Source organism: Triturus cristatus, chromosome 5_1, assembly GCF_964204655.1.
Source record: "Triturus cristatus chromosome 5_1, aTriCri1.1, whole genome shotgun sequence".
In the NCBI taxonomy this organism is placed as follows: domain Eukaryota; kingdom Metazoa; phylum Chordata; class Amphibia; order Caudata; family Salamandridae; genus Triturus; species Triturus cristatus.
In genome coordinates, this window is record NC_140587.1 from 406,629,164 (window position 1) to 406,636,416 (window position 7,253).

Below are 7,253 nucleotides of genomic sequence, written 5' to 3' on the forward strand. Positions count from 1 at the left end.
TTCCACTTTCTCCCCCTCTGCCAATATGGTCCCACCGGAGATCCCCACCTTTGAAAAATTGGTGTTAAATGACCTGACACAACTGGCCAAAGAACACCACTATATACCTTACAATATTTCACTGGCAGAAAAATCAGCACTTCAGACTCTTAAGAATAACAACACGATAGTCATCAAACCTGCTGATAAAGGGGGAGGGATAGTACTCCAGGACACCATTACCTACAAAAACGAAATATTAAGACAGCTAGGGAATACAGATCACTACTGTAGACTACCTACTAACCCCACTAATGAACTCAGACAAATGATCCAGCAAACCACCAAATCGGGCCTAGACGAAGGGTACCTTTCTAAACTTGAATACCAGTTTTTGAATGCTAAGGCCCCTCGGATACCAGTTATTTACACCTTACCTAAAATCCACAAGGACACTGAACACCCCCCTGGACGCCCTATCGTCTCCGGTTGCGGCTCCATTCTAGAGCCATTAGGCTTGTATGTAGATTTTTTCATAAAGGAGTTCGTCCCATCTACACCATATTATGTCAGAGACAGCATGCAGATGATTACATTGGTCGAAAACCAGGGTTTTGATCCCTCTACAGATACACTCTGCACTCTCGATGTGGAGTCTCTTTACACTAACATCCCCCAACGAGAGGCTTTGCTCGTCATTGAAGAAACTTTAGAGACACGCATCAGACCACACGCAGTTCCAACTATTTTTATTTTACAACTTCTTGAGATCTGCCTGACCAGGAATTTCTTTTTGTTTTTCTTTTTGTTTGACGGGCATTTCTATCAGCAGACTAAAGGAACATCGATGGGGGCAGTTTTTGCCCCGAATCTGGCGATCCTTTACATGAATGCTCTGGAGACGAACTGTATACTGGTCCCACTCAATCCTTTTTTCTCTGCCCTGTCACACTGGAAAAGATACATAGACGATATTTTCCTTATTTGGCATGACACCCAGGCAATGCTCGAAAATTTCCTTCATTGGCTGAACAACAACTGTGGTGGTTTGAAATTTACACTCACACATAACAAAATTTCCATTCCTTTTCTTGACCTCAATATAATTCACAGAGACGGGATTCTGGTGACTAGCCTGTTCAGAAAACCAACTGAGCGCAATACTCTGTTGAAATACAACAGTAACCATCCGAGAGCTCTTAGAGACTCCCTTCCCTATTCTCAGTATCTCCGCATCAGACGCAATTGCACTCTTAAGGAGGATTATTTCAGGGAAGCCAAAGTACTAAGCAACAAACTGACCTCCAGAGGCTACCCCAAAAGACTGATCCGGAATTCCCTCAAAAGAGCCTGGTACTGTCCCAGGTACACTCTCTTGGAACCCAAAAACAAGAAATCAGAGAATCGCATAGTATGCGTGACAACTTTTTCCCTCTCCTCACACAAACTACGGAAAAGCATTCTAAAACATTGGAGCGTAGTCAATGCTGGAATACTGAACCTAGAGAAACCTCTCTTTGCCTTTAAGAAAAACAAAAACATTAAGGACCACTTGGTCAGAGCAGCTCTTCCCAGCACCACAAACACTGGTACCCTTCATGACCATTGGTCGTTACCCTCTTTGACTGGTCATAATAAATGTGGCAATTGTTCAGTATGTGGTTTCACCAATGACTGCAAGGAATTTGTATATGGTAATATACGTAAACCACTCACACAATTCAGTAATTGTAACACCTGTAATGTGATTTATGCTATCTTTTGTCCCTGCGATATGATCTACATAGGTCAGACCACACAAAAAATTCGGGTACGAATCTGCCAACATAGAAGCAGATTAAGATGCAAAACTCCGAACGCTCCATTGGTCGAACATTTTGAGGCCAAGGGCCACTCTGAGAATGAAATACGCTGGACAGTAATCTCTGTAGTGAAGATCCCACCCAGGGGCGCCGATCTCGCCCAACTGTTAAACAAAGAGGAATTGAAATGGATTCTCAAAACAGGAAGCATACACAGTGGGCTGAATCGCCTTGAGGACTGGACCTCATTACTATGAACTTTTTTGGATTCATTTTCTGAACAATGATTTAATACCCACTCTTGTTCACACCCCCGTGGGTTCTACACCAGGCTCCATGACTAATGTCAATCGTTACCCATCACTGGTTGTCTGATGATCATTGTTCCACATAATTCTCATGTTTCATCTATATGTATGTACAGACTGTAAATTCCTTGTATATTGCGTTTTGCGTTTATTATTCATTTTCTCACTGAAATTCCTTTTCTTTCCACTCGTCCCGCTATCGCCGGCCACTTTTTTCACTATTTTATTACCCTTCCAACATGGCGCCTTGGTTCTACCAACAATTGCCTTCACTCGCACGGCGTTGTTCCTTGGTCACATGACACCATGTGACCACCCACATGACCTGCCACACCATGTGACTTCTCACATGACCTGAAACACCTACTTTAGGCAGTTTCACCTTTCTGCCCCCACAGTTGATCCGGCATCGTCCGTTCACACTGCATGGCCACGGAACCCATTTCTGCAAGTTGACTGAGGTAAGCCCTCCCACCAAGCACTCACGATCCAGATGTCCCGCTGCTCATACTTGGACCCATATTTATTGCTTTCACTTTCCTTCATTAGACCTATCCGTGTCCTTCCTCCCGGAACAAATGTCCGTAGGTAAGCCCTTCATTCGCTGCACGCCCTACGCATTCACTTCCACACTTCGCCCTTCTTATGTTTTTCTATTATTTCACAGGCATTGTCCTACCGTAAACTCGTACCCTTATCTCAACGGTACCTTTCCGTGATTCGCCATCTTTTTCGTTGCCTCCATGGCAACATGAGGTAATTCCCTATTCACTTATCCCCTCTTCACCTTCGTTCCCCACCACCCCTCTTCACTTAACGTCCTCGTACGCCTCACGGGTCCACATCGTACCGCGCATCTAGTGACTATCGAACCACGGCTGTCCTAAATGTCTTTTTTAATTTAACAAATTTCTAACGTAACCTTTGAAATCGCCTATCTTTCATATTTCTGTTTAGACATTAGTCGCCATAAAACAACCACTTGCGATGTCACTTTTACATAAGAATGCACACCTGAATGAGCACCTGATCTGACGCAGTACCTGGTTGATGCGAAATGTATTGTTTTTATTGTAATCACCAACTGATTGATTATTATTTTCCATTTTTTTCCCTTCCCTCCCCTTTATTATGTTTTTTCCACATTTATGTTGGTTGTACGTTTGCCTTATGTCTAATGTTTACTCAGGCATTCCAAATAAGGGCAATTTAACTAATTTAGTCCTGATGATGATCCTGTATCTTTCCCATAAGGATCGAAACGCCGTCGACTCTGTTGCCCACCCTACACCATAAATATTGCTGTATGTAATATAGTGTGAAGGTGGCAGTCTGAATATCAGATGTTTCGCTATTCATTATCTGTCACAGAAACATCACTGTAATTGCCTGAATGTGTTTTGTCATTTTCTGTTTACTCGGTATGTAAGTCAGAGGATACAGGCTTGTGTCCCACCGAATTCTACTTACATTTCCCTGTTCACTGTCAAGAATTTCTACTTATTAAAGTTGCCATGCCCGGCTGGACACTGGCTAAAATATAGTTTCAATTTTGACTATATTCATTTTCTGCTCTATCGTTTGGTTTCAGGGACCACTGTTTCCTGTAATACGTATCTACCCAAGGTCCCTGTCTATTTCCTTTGGGTGCCCTTGTTCCTCCTTTGATGATGTAAAGTCAAAGCATGCCTGATCTCAGAATTAACTCCAACCATCCAAACCGTGGGGTCTCAGTCTTGCCCAGGACACACATGGGTCCCAATGTATCATCTGATACAGACATGGAGTACCATACTCACCTGTGCTGGGCCCAACCAGCTGAGTGGTTCCCGCACAACTGTGGCTACAGACACATTCAGGGGAGCAACAGTCATGCGCAGAGGTCAGGGATCATGTGGAGTGACCTGGCTTGCCGCTCCCAGGTATGTCTAGACATGTGTCCCTACCATGTCCTGCATGCTAGCGTCAGGCGGATGTTGAGAATGGTGGCTAGGCCAAGGTTGGATGCATGGAGATGCCAGAATGCAGTTTTGGATCACAGTGCCACATGGTTGTGTTGGGGTTGTGGGCTGCATCATGAGTGTGGGCGTGGATCGAGAAGGTCATCCTGCAGCTGGCTGTGAATCATTCCCCCCATCCCGTTTGGACGCTGATGTGGCCTGGTTGCCCGATGCAGTAGCAGAGCTGTGCAGATGCACTCCGGATATGGACAAGTATCATGGGAGTCGTAAGGCACATGTCCGTAGACTGCAGGGTAGGATTCGACACGGATGTTGTAGTTGCCCTGGGGGATGGTCTCTCTTGCCTTGAGGTGGATGGAACTGTGCATCTTGTGCATAATACAGTTTCCACTCCCTGACAAACCGCTAGCATCTTGTCACTCTACACATAGACACATATGCACCACCTCTGAAAACTATGCCAGACATGCCGCACGCACAGTGGCAACAGGCCACCATTGACAGGGAAGAGGCACCTTGGAGACAGAGGGACAAATTTATTAGTCATGTGTGTTGGAATGACAATGATACTCTGTCAACACATACACAGGTCATGTGGATGAACATGTGGGAGCAACACTGGCACCCCCCATTGCAACACAGATGCTGGTATTCAATTGAACTGGCACACAAGTGACGGATAACAGCTAAACACCCCCTGCTGCCACGGAGAGGCTGCTATACACCATTGAGGCCCTGATGGGGCAATCACACACCATGTGAACCCGGTGCAACCTGTATGTTTCCGAGGCCAGTGTTACACACATTGATGGCCTCATCACAATCCCCAATCCCCTGACACATGACAGTCACCAAGTCTGACCATGGCTCCAGGTGAAGCCTGCCCCATGTCATGTTCCCCATGTAGGATCCACATGTATGCAAATTGACCACACATGAACCGGAGAAGTGCACACAGACTACAAACATTTTACACACCCAAAACGCCGTGAGGCATCCCTTACCCTAAGGAGATTTCCAAACTTGCCCGTGCATGTGACGCAGAATCAGCACATGTTGCTGTGTTCATGAGGAGTAGCAGGAGCACAACAATGCCACCAGCAGACAGCATGCCCATGGACCTGTGGAAGAGAGACACACAAGGAGTCAGCCCAAAGGAGCACATCCGCAAGCATGTACTCAACACGTATCATGTTGTCAACATGACAGGTGACAATGGTGACTCTCTGACAACATCCTTCCATTGCGCCATCACTCGAGTGACACTTCAATACACACCACTGACTCACTTGGCAGACATGCAGATGGACACACACATTGCAACACATGCCACACACGGCCCAATGCGTGCACACTCAGACACTGGAACTCACCACTAAGCAAAGAAGTTGCGTATGAGCCGAATCCGTATGTCCTCCACAGCCTCCTCCTCCTCCACATCACTTGCCCCGTCACCAAGGCCTTCATCCTCCACGGGTGGATGGTCCTGGTCATCTTGATCCAGTATGAGTGGAACAGCTTCCTCCACTGCCATGTTGTGCAGCATGCAGCAGACGATGATGATCTTGCACACCTTCACCGGGGCATATGGGAGTGCTCCGCCGGTCTTGTGGAGGCACCGGAATTGGCTCTTCAGAAGTCCAAACGTCCTCTCAATGACTCTCCTGGTCCGCCCATGGGCGTTGTTGTAGCGGTGCTCGGCAGCCGTGCTGGGGTTGCGGACAGGCGTCATCAGCCATGGCATGTTGGGATAGCCAGCGTCCCCTACAAGGAAACATCATGGACAGAAGTGTGTCAGCACAGGCAGTGAGATTGGAAGATGACGCCAAACACTGAACTGCCAGAGTCTACCCACCAACAATACATGCTCGCTCGTTCCGCAGCTGCAGCATCATTTCGGGCAGCCTGCTACGCCTCATGATGAAGGCATCGTGTGCTGATCCTGGAAAGCGAACACAGACATGTGAAATCACCATGTTGGACAGACACACCACAAGGGCATTAATGGAGTGATAATGTTTGCGATTCCTATACACCACCTCCTGTGCCTGTGGTGGTACCAACGCAACATGTGTCCCATCTATGGACCCAATGACATGGGGCATCCCTCCCAGGGCATAGAACTCACGCTTGACATCTGTCAACTGCTCACGAATTGGGAATTTAATGTACTCATCCAGGTGAACCAACATGGCCTCTAAGAAATCATGCAGAACACGGCTGAACATCGTCTGGGACATGCCCCCGACGTCAGCAATGGTATGTTGGAACTTACCCGTGGCAAGGAAATGTAGGGCTGCCATCACCTTCAACTTGGGTGTCAGTGCACTGGGATACCTGTGGCGCGGGAGGAGTTGTGCTTCCAGCCGGCCAGTCAACTCATCAATCAACCGTTGGCTGAATCTGTAGCGGCGTATACAGTCCCGTTCATGCAGGGCAGCCATGTCTGGCATACGTCGAGGGAGAGGCGGAGCCCTGCAGTGAAATGGAAGGAACACCGAAGAGTGAGCACTGTACAACGACATTGTCAATGCACTAAGCACATGTTACACAGCCAATACACAAATGCCACATTCTGAGTCAGGTCCGTGCCACATTTCCTGGACACGTACGCCAGTCAGGTGACACTCCTACCAAGGGACAGCCACTAACGGAGTGGGGCAAGCTCACGATGACATGGCATGAGACTAGCTGTGGGCCAGTGTAAGTGAACATGCACACGCATCACAGGATTCACAGACATCCACACATGTGCAGAAGTAGTATGCGTATGGTACAGACAGGTTGGTGGATGCGATATGCACTGGTCACATGTCATAGGAAAAGGACAGGCCACACACATTGCCTTGGAGGAGTACATGTCGAGACAGAACATACATAGAGAGCATGTGGATATGTACTTGTTTTGATACTCCGTGTAGTTGCATACATACACACCTCATGGCAGATCACATATGTGGGCTGGTGTGCGGAACAGTGTGCCATGGCTATCTACACACAGACACATGTTGGCAGCAGCAACTGCTGATGCATTGGACCACACACCTACAGCAAAATCATGGAAACACATGCCACACACATGACATGGTTGCAGCGTGCAACGCAGCCATACACATGTCATGTGTAATATTCCGTGTACCTGGCATCAGGGGACAGGTGCGGGTGTCCGTGACAGGGACATGCAAGTGACTCATGGCTCCACT

The 7,253-nt window shown here is 47.4% G+C and overlaps 1 long non-coding RNA gene across 1 annotated transcript; it reads left to right on the top strand.

Moving 5' to 3' along the window:
- Positions 1-2,486: 2,486 nt before the first annotated feature.
- LOC146830950 (uncharacterized) lies at positions 2,487-3,654 on the top strand. The gene is made up of 4 exons (XR_014961214.1): positions 2,487-2,550; positions 2,639-2,677; positions 2,757-2,845; positions 3,279-3,654. It is a non-coding gene; the product is annotated as an uncharacterized LOC146830950 (long non-coding RNA).
- Positions 3,655-7,253: the final 3,599 nt, after the last annotated feature.